Consider the following 18,497-nt stretch of genomic DNA (forward strand, 5'->3'; position numbering starts at 1 on the left):
AGTACTTAATTCAGACAACTTGCCATGAGGGGCGGGAAATATGAAATGAAGAATTTGAAGTTGTTCCCTGGAAGCATTCATAAAGGTCCACATGGGACATCAGTAACAAAACTTAGGACACACTTCTTCTCTCTCTGGACGTTTACTTCATAATTTGGCTCCTGTACACAAAAATGTGTATGCAGAGTTAATCACATGTTAGCAAGACTTGGGTAAGGTTAGAGATTAGAAAAAATGCTTCATTCCCCAATGTTGGAAGCAACTTCAGTTTAAATTATGACAGCTCCAGTCCATCACCATATCCTAACTCGCAACAAGTCCCGTTCACCCATCACCCTGTTCTTGCTGATCTACATTGGCTCCCGGTTCGGCAAAGTCTTGATTTTAAAATTCTCATCCTTGTTTTTTTCAAATCCCTCCATGGCTTCGCCCCTCCCTATCTTTAACCTCCTCCAGTCCTACAACCCTCCGATATCTCTGCATTCCTCCAATTCTGGCCTCTTGCGCATCCTCGATTTTAATCGCACCACCATTGGCGGCCATGCCTTCAGCCGCCTAGGCCCTAAGCTCTGGAATTCCCTCTCTAAACCTCTCCGCCTCTCTCTCCTCCTTTAAGAGGCTCCTTAAAACCTACCTCTTTGACCTGTCCTAATATCTCCTTGTGTGGCTCGGTGTCAAATTTTGTTTGATAATCGCTCCTGTGAAGCGCCTTGGGACGTTTTACTATGTTAAAGGCACCATATAAGTACAATGGAGTCTCAGCAATACAAAGAACAGAACATGAAACTAGCAGAACTACTCCTTCTGAAAACCTCATACAATGTACTCCATGATTGACCAAACCTATTGTAACAGGGACTCCTGGGTTTGTGTTTCATAGGCCTCTCTGTCCAGGGCACAGCTGAATATGCTGTCCATTTATTCACAATTTTTATCAGAACATTGGACATATGTTGAGAGAAAAGATATGACCTACTTGTCTCAAAATATCTCACCCCCGTGTGTATTTGTCTGCCATATAAAGGAATTCTACCAGATGGTGGACTGCAAAATTTTGTGGTGCTGCAGTAGGTGGAGGGGGTCACCAGTCAAGGGGGCTTAAGATTTTAATAACAAATTTAGCAAATGGCTCAGAGTGAGTCATGGGCACTTTTGCATCAGGAATGGGGGCAGATGAGAGGTAGAGGTGGCAACAAGCAAATCCTCTCTGCCCTGGAAAGTACTGCTACCACTTTACATGTCTTACCTAGGCTTGGCCTGGGTGGCACAGCGGAGGAAAATCTAGCCCATAATGTCCATTTGATTGCATCAAAACCTGCCTGCTGACCGATTGGTGACATCGGCTATTGTTGTGATGACTGACGTCAACCTTCCTGCTTTAAATGGCACACAGAGGAGGAGAGAGACAGAGAGGGAGAGAATGTGAGGGCGAAAGGGAAAGACAGCAAGAAAGAGACAGAGATCGAAAGAAAGAAAAAAGAGCGAACAAAGGAAGAAAGAAAAATGCTGGATTATAAACATATCGCCTATTAAATTGAGATGGAACATAATAGACATACATAAGGTATTTTGCCGAAGGAAATTAAAATTAAATTAATATGGATCAACAGTTTCAGCTTTTGCATACAATTTAAAAAGACTAAAATTTCTGGAACAGCTGTAAGTCCTGGGCTAACATTTGACAACTAGCAGAAGCGCAGACCAGCTTTAATTCCACGGCCAGGAATCTCAGGCCTGCTCTGGAGAATCTGAACGCTTGGTTGGTTTGCAACAACAAATGGGCCTGACGTTCGTCTTCCAGGGATGGTTGTTCCATTCCCACACGGACACACACACTCACACGGAGTTGATGAATAATTTATCCGGGGTATCAGTTGAGTAGTTCCCAGTTCACGTGTAGGTAAATATTGGACTCAGTGTTTAAATTTTTAATAAACACTGGTTCAGCACCTCAGCACTGAGCATTCAGTTTATATCAGATGTTCGTTTTAAATGATTTTTACTTTGCTTTAATGCAGACTGTGAGTCAGACAGCTAGGAACGTAAACTAGCTCCATGACAATTTATTAAAATGATAGTTACTCATAAGAATGTAGATTCAGGCCTTGCAATTGAATATATTATGTAAATAAGGGAGTGCTGAATAATTTAATGCAAATCTCACTTTGCATAACCAGACTTGTGATAAATTTGTATTTATCTCTGTAGGTATTTGTGTTTAGGTCAGGGATATATCATTAATTTATTCTCCGTAACACTGGAGAGATGTGCCTGGTCTGACAGAGCTTGATAATGTTGTAACCAGAGTACCAGACGAGCTCTTTGTGCTTAGGCCAAGTCCTCCATGTTTGTGCGAGGAACAAAACAGCTGCATCCGAACACTCCGTCACTGAGGAGCCTCCATTATCGGCCATGATGGAGGATGCTCACTCTGGCCGTAATAGAAACTGGGAGGTAATTGAGAGGTCGCAAATCTTGGTCTCGCACACATATGGTACATCAATCCCCTTGGCACTGGAACAAAGACAGGCCCAATATAAATCGCATCAATTTCCTGGGCTACGAGTTTGATTTATGTCGCACGGGAGGCAGCTGATGTTAGTAGGATGTGCAATGGCAGTGTCTCATGCAAGGCTGTGTCCCATGAAAGTTGTGATGAGCAACAGGAATTCTTCTGCACCGAATATCAGTGAAGCCTCGGACACTGCTTTGTACGAGCATACAAAATTGATGGTCAGGAAAAGTCCAGCTGGCCCATCAAACCTGCCCCACATTATGATGGCCAAAGCATCATGACAAAATACTTCATCCCCCCCTCCAACCCACCTCCCCCCACCCCCCTGGGAGAAGCAAAAAACCAGAAAAAACCCAGGGCCATTAAGGGAAAAAATACACTAGAATATTCCCTCAGCTGATTGAAACCAAGCCAGGAGATCACATGGACCATGTGTTATCAATAAAGACACTTAGCTTCTTATATGATGCAATCTCTGTCCTGGTTGAGAACCGGTCCAGCTCCCTCTTGACGGCAGAGAGTCAGCACCCACCACGCCAGGTAGCAAAATATTCCAGATGTTCACTACCCTCTGGGAATAGAAGCACTGAACAATATCTATCCCTGCTCTTAACATAGTATAAACTCATGTCTCAAAACTTCTTGCACTCTGCAGCGTTCCCTTAGGTGGCACTGCCATCTGAAGAAAGTGGAGTCCCTCAATGTTTGCCCGCCGGTCCCCGTCCCGTTGAATATCATCGTGTAGGTACATCTGCGCTGGGCAGTTGCATGACTAATGATGCAGGGGGAAGAATGAGCACAACCAGCAGGGAGTGAGTTAGCTGTCACTTTCTTGAATCAATTGCATTATTAGGTTGAATAATCAAGTAGCCAAAGCAATGTGGGATTCTCACTTCAAGAGATTACATAGGAACAAGAGTAGACAATTCAGCCCCTCGAGCCTGTTCCGCCATTCAATTAGATCATGGCTGATCTGTTTCTTACTCCATCTACCCGCCTTGGTTCCGTAACCCTTAATACCCTCGCCGAACAAAAATCTATCAATGTCAGTTTTGAAATTTTCAATTGACCCCCCAGCCTCAACAGGGGCGAGAGTTCCAGATTTCCACTACCCTTTGTGTGAAGAAGTGCTTCCTGACATCACCCCTGAATGGCCTAGCTCTAATTTTAAGGTTATGCCCCCTTGTTCTGGACTCCCCCCACCAGAGGAAATAGTTTCTCTCTATCTACCCTGTCAAATTCTTTAATCATCTTAAACACCTCAATTAGGTCACCCCTTAATCTTCTATAAATTGTAAAGTGCTTGTGGTCAGTCGTAATGCTTTTGACAGAAAACTTCAGCTCAGAATCTCTCCAGGCTTGTAAGCATCTCTTTCCTTTCCAATGGAACCATTCATTAGATGCTGGTTGCTGTTAAGAAACCTTTGCTTTTCGGGATCATTTAACAATCAGAGCAAAGATACGGCAAAATCAATAGTCATGAAATGGAGGAAGAGAAAGCAAGCAATCACATCAAACAGTGTTCATTAACAGCAGTGCCTCACAGACTGTATTTCCATCTACTTAGCCAAGAATAATCTCCATGGAAACCCAAAGGAGAAAGATCAGTAGAAAAACACAGACTTGTCCAGCATTGCCAACGCTTAAAGTTCTGAAAGGGTTTTCCAACAGATTGCCCCAAGCAGGAATCTCGAGATAAAAGACTTGCATTCATATAGCACCTTATTGCATCTCTCAGAAATGCTTCACTTACATTGAAAAACTCCTTCAGCCCTGCTCGGATGCTGCGTCAGGACTTCCTTTGAGTGTTAGTAACACTGTTTACCTCAAAATAACTTTTATTGGCTGTTCTTGCTGGGTGAAATTATGGCCTGCTGATCAGAGAAAGGGTACTATTACAATCGAGAGGGTACAGGCGTGAGCAATGAAGATGATTCTGGGTATCAGGGATCCAAATTTTGAGGAAAGGTTAGGAAAGTTGGCTTATTGACTTTGAAAAGAGAAGACTTTGAAGTGACCTAATTGAAGCTTTCAAGGTTATGAAGGGAATCGATAAAGTTCATTTTAGCAAATAGCTCAGCACAAAGTTTTATAGATGTATTAAGAGAAAGAGAATGGCAAAGGGGAATGTCAGCTCATTAAAGTCAGATGCAGACGAGACCATAATAGGCAATGAGGAAATGGCAGACTTGCTGAATGAATTCTTTGTATCCGTTTTCACAGTAGAGGAAGAGGACAAAACACATGTGGTACAAGGGGAGGTAATTATTGGCTTTGCCATAAGTAAAAAATGGTAATGGAGAAACTAATCAGAACTAAGATAGACACATCTCCAGGAACAGATGGTTCCCAACACAGGGTATTAAAAAAGTAGGTGAGGAAATTGGAGGTGAGTTAGTCATAATTTTCCAAAGCTCTCTAGATTCGGGAATTGTGCCTTTGGATTGGGAAATTGCAACTATCACTCCATTATTTAAGAAGGGAGGGAGGGAGAAACCAGGTAACTACATATCCATCAGTTTAACATCAGTTGCTCAGTTTGGGTTCCGCCAGGACCACTCGGCTCCAGACCTCATTACAGCCTTGGTCCAAACATGCGCAAAAGAGCCCTTGACATTCAACGGCATTACCATCGTCGAATCCCCCACCATCAACATCCTGGTGGCTACCATTAACCAGAAACTTAACTGGACCAACCATATAAATACTGTGGCTACAAGAGCAGGTCAGAGGTTGAGTATTCTGCGGCGAGTGACTCACCTCCTGACTCCCCAGAGACTTTCCACCATCTACAAGGCACGAGTCAGGAGTGTGATGGAATACTCTCCACTTGCCTGGATGAGTGCAGCTCCAACAACACTCAAGAAGCTCGACACCATCCAGGACAAAGCAGCCCGTTTGATTGGCACCCCATCCACCCTAAACATTCATTCCTTTCACCACCGGCGCACAGTGGCTGCAGTGTGTACCATCCACAGGATGCACTGCAGCAACTTGCCAAGGCTTCTTCGACAGCACCTCCCAAACCCGTGACCTCTACCACCTAGAAGGACAAGGGCAACAAGCACATGGGAACAACACCACCTGCACGTTCCCCTCCAAGTCACACACCATCCCGACTTGGAAATATATTGTCGTTCCTTCATCGTCGCTGGGTCAAAATCATGGAACTCCCTTCCTAACAGCACTGTGGGAGAACCTTCACCACACGGACTGCAGCGGTTCAAGAAGGCGGCTCACCACCACCTTCTCAAGGGCAATTAGGGATGGGTAATAAATGTCGGCCTCGCCAGCAACGCCCACATCCCATGAACAAATAAAAAAAAAGTTATGGGAAGTTACTGGATTCTATCATCAGAGACAGAGTAACTGAGCACCTGGACAAGTATCAGCTGATCAAAGAGAATCAGCATGGATTTGTGAAGGGTCATAGAGTCATAGGTTTATACAGCACGGATAGAGGCCCTTCGGCCCTTCGGCCCATCGTGTCCGCGCCGGCCATCAAGCCCAGTCTAATCTAATCCCATATTCCAGCATTTGGTCCGTAGCCTTGTATGCTATGGCATTTCAAGTGCTCATCCAAATGCTTCTTGAATGTTGTGAGGGTTCCTGCCTCCACAACCCTTTCAGGCAGTGAGTTCCAGACTCCAACCACCCTCTGGGTGAAAAAGTTCTTTCTCAAATCCCCTCTAAACTTCCCGCCTTTTACCTTGAATCTATGTCCCCTTGTTATAGAACCCTCAACGAAGGGAAAAAGCTCCTTAGTATCCATCCTATCTAGGGTAGGTCATGTCTGACTCGTCTGGAACGAATCATTTTTTTTTACAGGAGGTCACTAACATGGTGAATAGTGGAGTATCCATGGATATTGTCTATACGGACTACCAGGAGGTATTTAATAAGATTGTGCACAAGAAATTATTCGCAAAAATAAAAGCGCACAGAATTGGAGATAGCCTTGTGACATGGGTTGGTAATTGGCCGGGAGGTAGAAGACAGAGAGCAGGGATAAAGGATTTGTTCTTCCATTGGCAGGATGTGACATGTGGTGCTCCCCAGGGATCTGTACTTGGGCCTCAGATTTTCACCATTTAGATAAATGAATAGAGAATTAGATATCCACGTTAGGAGACTTAGTTGTACAGAGCCTTGGTTCGACTACAAGAGCAGGTCAGAGGCTGGGTATTCTGCGGCGAGTGACTCACCTCCACAGGATGCACTGCAGCAACTCGCCAAGGCTTCTTCGACAGCACCTCCCAAACCCACGACCGCTACCACCTAGAAGGACAAGATTCAGCTCTGGGCACCACACCTCAGGAAGTATATATTGGCCTTGGAGGGGGTACAGCGCAGATTCACCAGAATAATACCAGGGCTTAAAGGGTTACATAATGAGGTCAGGTTGCATAGACTTGGTTTCTGTTCCCTTGAGTTTATAAGGTTGTGGGGTAATCTAAGTGAGGTGTTTAAAAGTGAATCGATAAGGTCGATACAGAGAAATTATTTCCTTTGGTTGGAGAATCCAGAAGAAAGGGACACGTTCTTAAAATTAGAGCTGGGCCGTTTAGCAGTGAAATCAGGAAACACTTTTTCAGAGAAAGGGTTGTGGAAATGTGAAACTCTCTCCCCAAAAGGCTGTGGATGCTGGGTCAATTGAAATTTTCAAGGCTGAAATCGATAGACTTTTGTTAGGGAAAGGTATTAAGGGATATGGAACAAAGGCAAGTAAATGCCGTTAAGGTGCAGATCAGCCATGATCTAATTGAATGGCGACACAGACCCTAGGGGCTGATTGGCCTACTCCTGTTTCTAATTCCTGTGATGAATGGTTCAAAAGCAGACAAAAGTTAAAAATTAGGAAGTTAGGAGTAAGAAAGGCACAACTTTTTTTCACACTAAGAAGAATAGATTTGTTGAATAAGTTACCAGAGAAGGCTATTGATGCGGAGGGTATTAATGAGTTCAAGAGGACAAGGGCAGCAAGCACAAGGGAATAACACCACCTGCACGTTCCCCTCCAAGTCACCCACCATCCCGATTTGGAAATATATCGGCCGTTCCTTCATCGTCGCTGGGTCAAAATCCTGGAACTCCCTTCCTAACAGCACTGTGGGAGAACCTTCACCACAGGGACTGCAGCGGTTCAAGAAGGCGGCTCACCACCACCTTCTCAAGGGCAATTCGGGATGGGCAATAAAAAAAAGAGACAATTAGATGTTTTTCTAGATAGAGAAGGGATTGAGTGATATAATAAGATTATTGGGGTTGACATCTATCAACAAAGGGCAGGTTTGTTGACCCTTATGGCCTTTTCGAGTTCCTAATAATTCTTATATTCTAATGAGGGACTGTGGAAAGCAAAACATGTTTTGTTGCTAACGAAGACACAAAACCCCCTAAATGTGAGAAATGGGTGCCCACACTACACTGCTGTGCATCATGGATCCCTGTTTCTGCAGCATCCCCAATCTCAAAGCCATTAAGATGGAGAGGTGGCAAGTGAAAGCCAATTGCTTCCCCATGGGGGAAAGGGGGTAGCAAAGAAAAATCAGGGGGAACAAAGAGAGAATCGGGGGAACAAAGAGAGAATCGGGGGAACATAGAGAGAATCGGGGGAACAAAGAGAGAATCGGGGGAACAAAGACAAAATCAGGGGAACAAAGGCAAAATCAGGGGAACAAAGAGAGAATCAGGGGGAGCAAAGAGAGAATCAGGGGGAGCAAAGAGAGAACCAGGGGGAGCAAAGAGAGAATCAGGGGGATCAAAGGCAAAATCAGGGGAACAAAGGCAAAATCAGGGGAGCAAAGAGAGAATCAGGGGGAGCAAAGAGAGAATCAGGGGGAGCAAAGGCAAAATCAGGGGAACAAAGGCAAAATCAGGGGAACAAAGAGAGAATCAGGGGGAGCAAAAAAAAATCAGGGGAACAAAGAGAGAATCAGGGGAACAAAGAGAGAATCAGGGGAAGCAAAGAAAAATTCAGGGGAGAACAAAGAGAAAACCAGGAGGAGTGCTTGCTCCAGGGTGCCTTCATGCCTCTGATGGTAATTAGGTACAGAGCAGCACAACTGAGGCCTTGCAAAACTGTAGCCTTCTCAACCACACATGCCTGAGGAAAACAGGGGAGAGAAAAATGAGAGAAAGAAAATGCTCCTGTCTGTTTACATGGAGTTGATGTTTTGTTGACTAGTTTTGTGTCATCAAAAGATTTGTTGACATTTATCAAGAAAATCCCAGAATAGTGACTGGTGTCAGAATTACTTCGACACCTGGTGTATACATCCAGCTTATAAAAAAATTAACAAGTAAAGTCTGCCATAAACAGATTAGCTTAGCAACTGATTTTCATGCTTTAACAGTGCCATTTAAATGTAAGTAGCATTTACTAAATTCTGTCATCTAGTCTTCCTAATTAGTTAACAAATTCACCTCCGGTCTTGATGATTAAAAGGAATTAAACTACCTTTTGACATTATATCACATACTCAGTGAGTATGCTGCTCGGTAATGAATCCTGGTCACCCTCCAATTTATCCTTTGTTAATTTTAATTTGTTCTTGGCAATTTGGGCAACATTGGTAATGAAAATTTATTGCTCATTAACAGTCAACCACATAGTGTGGAACTGGAGTCACATGTCGGCCAGACCAGTCAGAGAGCAACAGATTCCCTTCCCCGGAGGGCATTAGTGAGGCAGTTGTTGGGTTTTTACAACAATCCAGCAGTTACCTCAGCCTAGAAATTTGTTCTTGCCGTCCCGGGGGCCCGAGGACCACCCGATATTGGGCCTGTTTCTGTGTAATTCTATGTAAAATGGAAAAAGGGACCTGTGTGCATCATAGGATCCAGATTTCCATTTTAAATGGGCCTACCTCCTGGCTCAGGTGGGCACTCCAGCTCCCCAGCGGTAAGACTGCAAAGGCCACAGCGATGGCAGGAACTGGACAGTAAGTCATTCCCCTCCATTATTGGGGTGCTACCTTCCCATTTTTGCTGGGGGCAAAACCTCAAAATCTATAGGTCCTGCTGTTCATCCATAGAATTATAATAGAGATGACAGCACAGAAACAGGCCATTTGGCTCAACTGGTCTATGCCAGCGTTTATGCTCCACATGAGCCCCCTCCCACCCTATTTCATCTCACTCTCTCAGCATATCCTTCTATTCCTTTCTCCCTCATGTGTTTATCTAGCTTCCCCTTAAATGCATCTACACTATTCACCTCAACTACTCCGTGTGGTAGCAAGTTCCACATTCTCACCACTCTCTGGGTTAAGAACTTCCTCCTGAATTCCCTATTGGATTTATTACTGATTATCTTATAATAATGGCCCCTAGTTCTGGACTCCCCACAAGTGGATACATCTTCTCTACATCTACCCTATCAAACCCTATCATAATTTTAAAGACCTCTATTATGTCACCCCTCAGCCTTCACTTTTCAAGAGAAATGAGCCCCAGCCTGTTCAATCTTTCATGCTCTCCAGTGTCTTTTCATTAAGTGTAGACTCCCGTTCCTTATTTTTTCTCTCAAGGTATATTACCTTTCACTTCTTCACGTTAAATTGCATCTGGCACCTGTCCGCTAACCTATCTAGGAACTCCTGAGGTCTTTTACAGTCTTCCTTACTGTTTGCCGAAATTCCTACTTTGTGTCGTTAGCAAATTTTAAGTTTGTGGCCCCTATACCCGAGTCCAAATCATCCATATATACTGAGAACAAAAGTGGACCTAGCACTGATCCTTGGGGTACAACACTTCTAATCCTCTCCAGTCGGAGCAACATTGACTACTCTCCAGTCCCATGACACAATTTGCATATTTAAGGTGGAGTCAAAAATTGTGGCTAGAGCCTCTGCTGGCTCCTCCCTTCCTTCTTTCATTACCCTTGGCTGCATGCCATCAGGGCCCCAGTGACTTACCCACCTTGAGCTCTGCTAATTTTTTCAGTCCATGTCAGCGAAGGAGGAGCTATATGGGTCAGTGATGGAGGAGCTCTATGGGTCAGTACTGGTCAGTAATGGAGGAGCTCTGTGGGTCAGTGATGGAGGAGCTCTATGGGTCAGTAATGGAGGAGCTCTATGGGTCAGTAATGGAGGAGCTCTATGGGTCAGTACTGATCAGTGATGGAGGAGCACTATGGGTCAGTAGTGGTCAGTGGTGGAGGAGCTCTATGGGTCAGTAATGGAGGAGCTCTATGGGTCAGTACTGGTCAGTGATGGAGGAGCACTATGGGTCAGTAGTGGTCAGTGGTGGAGGAGCTCTATGGGTCAGTGATGGAGGAGCTCTATGGGTCAGTGATGGAGGAGCTCTATGGGTCAGTAATGGAGGAGCTCTATGGGTCAGTACTGATCAGTGATGGAGGAGCTCTATGGGTCAGTGATGGAGGAGCTCTATGGGTCAGTACTGGTCAGTGATGGAGGAGCACTATGGGTCAGTAGTGGTCAGTGATGGAGGAGCTCCATGGGTCAGTACTGGTCAGTAATGGAGGAGCTCTATGGGTCAGTAGTGGTCAGTAATGGAGGAGCACTATGGGTCAGTGATGGAGGAGCTCTATGGGTCAGTGATGGAGGAGCTCTATGGGTCAGTACTGATCAGTGATGGAGGAGCTCTATGGGTCAGTACTGGTCAGTGATGGAGGAGCTCTATGGGTCAGTGATGGAGGAGCTCTATGGATCAGTGATGGAGGAGCTTTATGGGTCAGTAGTGGTCAGTGATGGAAGAACTCTATGGGTCAGTAGTGGTCAGTGATGGAGGAACTCTATGGGTCAGTGATGGAGGTACTCTATGGGTCAGTGATGGAGGAGCACTATGGGTCAGTGATGGAGGAGCTCTATGGGTCAGTGATGGAGGAACTCTATGGGTCAGTGATGGAAGAGCTCTATGGGTCAGTGATGGAGGAGCACTATGGGTCAGTGATGGAGGAGCTCTATGGGTCAGTGATGGAGGAACTCTATGGATCAGTGATGGAGGAGCTTTATGGGTCAGTACTGGTCAGTGATGGAGGAACTCTATGGGTCAGTAGTGGTCAGTGAAGGAGGAACTCTATGGGTCAGTACTGGTCAGTGATGGAGAAGCTCTATGGGTCAGTACTGGTCAGTGAAGGAGGAACTCTATGGGTCAGTACTGGTCAGTGATGGAGGAACTCTATGGGTCTGTACTGGTCAGTGAAGGAGGAACTCTATGGGTCAGTACTGGTCAGTGATGGAGGAGCTCTATGGGTCAGTACTGGTCAGTGAAGGAGGAACTCTATGGGTCAGTACTGGTCAGTGAAGGAGGAACTCTATGGGTCAGTACTGGTCAGTGATGGAGGAGCTCTATGGGTCTGTACTGGTCAGTGATGGAGTAGTGCCAGGTTCTTTATCTATCAGCGATAGAGAAGTGTTATGGATGTTTCTTTCCTATTTATATATGAAACTACATTACAGATACATATCTGAGTTAATTTGTAGAGTCATTGGCATCGAATACCCTTGAAGATTGGTCAGTGACAGCTAACTAATCCTGAGTTTCAGTATTGCTGATTTGTTTAAGGAAAGCTTATGCACTGACTGAGCTATTGAGCAATCTTTCTTTTAGGGTTTGACAACAGAGATTGCCTGGTTCCTTCATAATCCTTGGAAAGTGGAAGCTAGGAACAAGTTAATCACCGCTGTCAACTTTATGACCACCTGTAATGCACTGGCAATTACAGATTGAGTTACAGGTCAGTTGAAGCTGGCTTGCTGAAGCTGTAGCGCTGATTTCTCTCTGCTTTGTGCCTGGGGAACGCTCAGTTCCACGTTGCAAAGCAGAGAGAAAATCACGATGTCATGTCTCAGCTGGGGATTTTCACGGTTTCCCTCAAGGGAGGGCGGAGTGCTTGCGCCTGGACCTAACGGCCTCTCCCACATCTCTTCCTTCTGCAAATGCCAGGTGGGCACCCATTCGGGCGAGAGCCCAGAGGAAGCAAGCTGTAGGCCTCGTGCCTCGCCCCATTCAGATCATAAGATCTAAGCAGGGCCTTGGTATCGCTGGGAGGCCACCAGAGGCGAAGCCTCTTCCTTCCGCTGGGCTGACAGGAGGGAGGTCTTCTTGCTGCTGTTTTGAGACACCAGTCAAAAGGCACTTAGCAACCATTAGCGCTACTGCAGAACTCTCAGGCCTGTAGCAGCAGTTGGACTTTCAACTTTCACCCCTGTTTTCAGGCACAAGGCCCTGCCAAGGAGGCAGGTCTTTCCCTGGGATGAGGCAGGTCTTTCCCTGGTATATGTCAGGTCTACTTAAATGACCCGAGCTGACAAATATGGAGGGGGAGAGTTCAGGTCCGGTCTTGTTAGAGCCTGCTTCTGACTTGTGCCCAAGTGAAAGCAAGGGAGAAGGAGGAAAATGGCCCCATATATCTGCTCGGGCTTCTAAAGGAAGAGCAGGATCACAGCATTCTTAATGTGAATTGTCTGTGTTCCTCTTCCTCACTGTCCTTTTCACTGTTGCTGTCATACAAGCTGCTGCCCTCAAAAATGCTCCTCCAATAAACATTTCGAATAAAGAGTAGGAAGTGTTTGACTCCCCTTTTAAGAAGCCTCTAAACCTAACCCTGGAACTTATGATGGACAGTTTTTAAGGATCCAACCCTTAATTATTGGTTCAGCCGCTTCATAATGACATTGGTAGTAACCTTTACAACCTGCCATTAACTTTCACTGCAGTTGAAAGCAAGTGCTAATTCCTTCCATTTAGTGGTACAATCCCCCACACTAAATGTGTCACACACAGGATGTGTTTTGTTATTGCAATTCTCAATTACATTACATGTACTCATGCATTCGTCCTTTGATGCTGCGCTGTATAGCACATGTGATTTAGGGCGTGGGGCCTCTCATAGTGGCTTGTCAATTGGTGGTGGTGAGTTTTATTGGGTTTTTTTACTGCCGGTGACACCAGTTCTGATATCGATGAGTTGTGTTTATACAGCAATGGCATGTCCATGGGAAGCAGATCTCCAAGGTAGTGAGGCTTCTGTTTCCCTAACCAATACTGACCCATAGAGTTCCTCCATCACTGACCAGTACCGACCCAGAAGGTTCTTCCTCACTATTAGTTTTCTCTCATCAGGTGCCAAATGAGTGGCTGCCATCAGTAGCTTAAACCACAGATAGAAAAACGTGCTTATAATTTGGATTTTTTGCCAATCATCTTAAATCTGTGTCCCCTGGTTACCTACCCTCCTGCCAGTGGAAATAGTTTCTCCCTATTAACTCTCAAAACCCTTCATAATTCTGAACACCTCTATCAAATCTCCCCTTAACCTTCTCGACTCCAAGGAGAACAACCCCAGCTCCAGATAACTGAAACCCCTCATCCCTGATATCGTTCTCCTCTGTACCGTCTCCCAAGCCTTGACATCCTTCCTGAAGTGTGGTTCCCAGAATTGGAGGCAATACTCTAGCTGAGGCCTAACCAGTGATTTAGAAAGGTTTAGCATCTCAAATCATTTCGCATCATGAATTAGATAAACTTTAGCATACATTGCACAGCTGCAGTATCAGAAGCTTGTTCTAACAGGGTTAGAATCTATCACACATTGTCGTTTGCTTAAAACAAGTTTACTTTGTCAGATGCTGAGCTCTGCCAATTTCAACTAGGACCATACAGAAATAAATTGTTTTAAATAGGAGCTTGTAACAGGTATGATTGATTTAAGAAAGTCTTGAATGCATGCACGTGATCCATGCATTTCTGACTGGAGTTTCCATCCAGGCCTCTCTGTCCGAATGCATCACTGTGTCTGTCAGTTTTTTCTTTTTGATTGATGTGAAGCTCATGCTTCTGAGGCCAGACTGTATCTGTCCATACAATGCAAGCTATCAATTCCCTTCACTGACTCATCACTATTCTTCCCGAGGCAGCTATTAATTCTAATATTAATACTATCAGCGCAGGTCAGTGCAAGTACTATCATCAGCTCAGCTCCCCTGACGCCCCAATTGGTAACTACCAAGTCTGGAACTGAGCCACAGTTAGCTCTCAAGCGCGGGCCCTGTTCTGCACTGAGTTGACTGATTTCAGTCAGGCAGCGACGGAGGGGCTAAAATTGGCCTCAGTGCCAGGAGAGAAAAATCAGTATTTTCTAAAAAGTGTGGAGTTTGGGTGGGGATTGGATCAGGCTCACCGTTGATGCCTTCCATGCGTGAATAGCCAGCCGATGCTCATTTATCCGGGCTCACATGTGGTCAGTAGCCACTTGGGTGAGGTACAGAAGGTAAATGGGGTCCTCGCAATTGGACTACAGCATGAGCTAACCCCTTGAGGAGAGCAGTGGGAAAGATTGTTGGGGGAGCGCTGCACTTTCAGAGGTGCTGTTTTTCGAATGAGACATTAAAACGAGGCTCAGTCTGGTGGACTTTTACGTCTACCCTCTCAGGTGGATGTAAAAGATCCCTCGGCACTATTTTGATGAAGATCAGGGGGAATTCTCCCCGGTGTCCTGTCGAATATTTATCCCTCAACCAACATGACTAAATGTGGAGATGCCGGTGATGGACTGGGGTTGACAATTGTAAGCAATTTTACAACACCAAGTTATAGTCCAACAAATTTATTTTAAATTCCACAAGCTTTCAGAGGCTTCCTCCACACCACCTGAGGAAGGAGGAAGCCTCCGAAAGCTTGTGGAATTTAAAATAAATTTGTTGGACTATAACTTGGTGTTGTAAAATTGTTTACAACATGACTAAAAACAAATTATCTGATCATTATCACATTGCTGTTTGTGGGATCTTGCTGTGCGCAAATTGGCTGCTGCGTTTCCTATATTACAACGGTGACTACACCTCAAAAAGTACTTCATTCACTTTGAGACATCCTGAGGTCATGAAAGGCGCTATATAAATGCAAGCTCTTTCCTTCAATCTATCACTGATGGTGGATGAAGGAGTATAGAATGTGGATTTTTTTATTTTTAGCTTTGCAGGAAAAGAACGAATGTGGCTCACAGATTCCAGGCATTAATTATTGAAAGCAATGGGGGTTAAGTGTGATCTATAAACCCACAAAACGCCTCAGGCAATGTGTGCTCTGCATATTGAAATGAAGACCCTCTCTGAAATGCAGCGTGTAAAAGCAGAAGAAAGTTAAAACCTCAGAACTGCTTCAAATGGTCAGAATATTTCAGTCTTTCCCGCACAACTTGTACATTATTTCTTTTTACATGTGATGTGCAATGTTTAATATTACAGCAACAATAACTTGCATTTATATAGTGCCTTTAACGTAGTAAAAACATTATCAGACAACATTTTGACACCGGCCACATAAGGAGATATGAGGATATGTGACCAAAAGCTTGGTCAAAGAGGTAGGTTTTAAGGAGCATCTTAAAGGAGGAGAGAGAGGCAGAGAGGTTTAGGGAGGGAATTCCAGAGTTTAGAGCCTAGGCAGCTGAAGGTACGGCCATCAATGGAGGGGTGAAGGAAATCGGGGATGCACAAGAGGCCAGAATTGGAGGGACGCAGAGTTCTCGGTGGGTTGTAGGGCTGGAGGAGGTGACAGAGATGGGGAGGGGTGAGGCCATGGATGGATTTGACCACAAGGATGGGAATTTTAAATTCTAGGCGTTGCTGGATCTGGAACCAATGTAGGTCAGCGAGCACCGGGGTGATGGATGAACGGGATTTGGTGCGAGTTGGGATACGAATTAGGATAAGTTCAGGAAATTGCAGCATTCAAACTTTTTTCCAATACCTTTCCATTGTTTGATGGAAAATGCACCTGTGTCTCCTTGAGCAGGCCACTGTTGTCTCATTGCACATTGGAATGATGGGTCGGTGCAATGTTTCAGAGCATCAGTGTAACACCAGGATGTTGGGACTCAACTGAGATCCTGGTTTCAGTCATGTCATAAAGATGAGGCCATTCTCCACATGGAAGTTGAGGAGATCAGAGGGAGTGTAACCTTATGCTATTTATATCTATGTCCTTGAAGCTAGTCTCAGTCTGGCTTTCACTCAAGCCCCAGGAGAAAAGATGGAATTAGAGCAGGTACTATAGAATCTCATTACAATAATCTTCACAAATGGGAATTACATTCAAATACATTTGGGAGAAAGGTGACATCAAAGGATTTATACTTGAAATTTCTTGATTGGTCTTGCCAGGTACTCTATGGTTGAAACAAGCTCATATATACCAATAAATAATTGTACTCATTGTTATCCTTTTTAGAATGGTTACAGCATAGAATGAGGCCATTCGGCCCGTTGAGCCTATGCCGGCTCTCTGCAAGAGCAATCCAGCTACTCCCACTCCCCCACCCTTTCCCCATAGCCCTGCAAATCTTTTTCCTTCAAGTGCTTATCCAATTCCCTTTTGAAAGCCATGATTGCATCTGCTTCCATCACCCTTTCAAGCAGTGCATTCCAGATCACAACCACTCGCTGCTTAAAAAAATTTTTCCTCGTGTTATCTTTGGTTCTTTTGCCAATTACCTTAAATCTATGCCCTCTGATTCTCGACCCTTCTGCCAATGGGAACAGCTTCTCTCTATCTACTCTGTCTAGACCCTTCATGATTTTGGACACCTCTATCAAATCTCCTCTCAACCTTCTCTGCTCTAAGGAGAACAACCCCAGCTTCTCCAATATATCCACGTAACTGAAGTCCCTCGTCCCTGGAACCATTCTAGTAAATCTTTTCTGCACCTTCTCTAAGGCCCTCACAGCCTTCCTAAAGTGCAGTGCCCAGAATTGGACACAATACTCCAGTTGTGTCCGAACCAGTGTTTTATAAAGGTTCATCATAACTTCCTTCATTTTGTACTCTATGCCTCTATTTATAAAGCCCAGGATCCCGTATGCTTTTGTAACTGCTTTCTCAACCTGCCCTGCCATCTTCAGTGATTTGTGCACACATACCCCCAGGTCTCTCTGTTCCTGCACCCCCTTTAGAATTGTACCATTTAGTTTATATTGCCTCCTCTCGTTCTTCCTACCGAAATGTATCACTTCGCATTTCACTGCATTAAATTTCATCTGCCGTGTGTCTGCTCGTTCCACCAGCCTGTCTATGTCCTCTTGAAGTCTATCACTATCCTCCTCACTGTTCACGACACTTCCAAGTTTTGTGACATCTGCAAATTTGGAAATTATGCCGTGTACACCCAAGTCTAAGTCAATATATATCAAGGAAAGCAGTGGTCCTAGTACCGACCCCTGGGGAACACCACTGTACACCTCCCTCCAGTCTGAAAAACAACCATTCACCACTACTCTCTGTTTCATGTCACTTAGTCAATTTCGTATCCATGCTGTCACTGCCCCTTTTATTTCATGGGCTTCAACTTTGCTGACAAGTCTATTATGCGGCACTTTATCAAACGTCTTTTGGAAGTCCATATACATCACATCAACCACATTGCCCTCACCTACCCTCTCTGTTTACTATGATCATATTAAAATACTCTCCTTTTTGGGTGAATTAGGGTGAGGGATGGCGTTGCTGTGGCAGGGGACAATTCCCCTCTTTGTGGCAGTCAGTGCCAGCATCAAGCACTCCCATTTCAGGCATAGCAGAGGCTAGACGCAGAGTAAAACACCTTCTGCTCTGCCCCGCCAACAGTGGGCCTCAGTCCAACCTCAAAAGGGCGCCTTCTATGGTACCAATATGACATTTCCATTCATCCCCTTGTCAATTGTCTCCCTTCCCCTCCTCTTGCTAGGGTACAGTTCCGGGACAGCAGCAGCTCTCTGGTGTCCCCACTCCAAGTGACTATTCCTTGGCAGTAAATGGGGATGCCTGCTGCACACAGATATACTGAGGGAGGTCTTCAGGGAGCTGTAGTGATTCTGACACTGATCTTGATTCAATGATAAACGGGTGAACTTTTTTGTTGTTGAGAAACCTAAGTGAAGGACACTGGACGCCACTGAGGTTGTAAACGGGAGAGAAGAGGAGGTAAAACTGGAAGCAGTGATTAGGCGACATCATGGTTGGGTTTCGAAAGCCTGAA

The sequence above is a fragment of the Heptranchias perlo genome, chromosome 40 (assembly GCF_035084215.1).
Source record: "Heptranchias perlo isolate sHepPer1 chromosome 40, sHepPer1.hap1, whole genome shotgun sequence".
Taxonomy (NCBI): Eukaryota; Metazoa; Chordata; class Chondrichthyes; order Hexanchiformes; family Hexanchidae; genus Heptranchias; species Heptranchias perlo.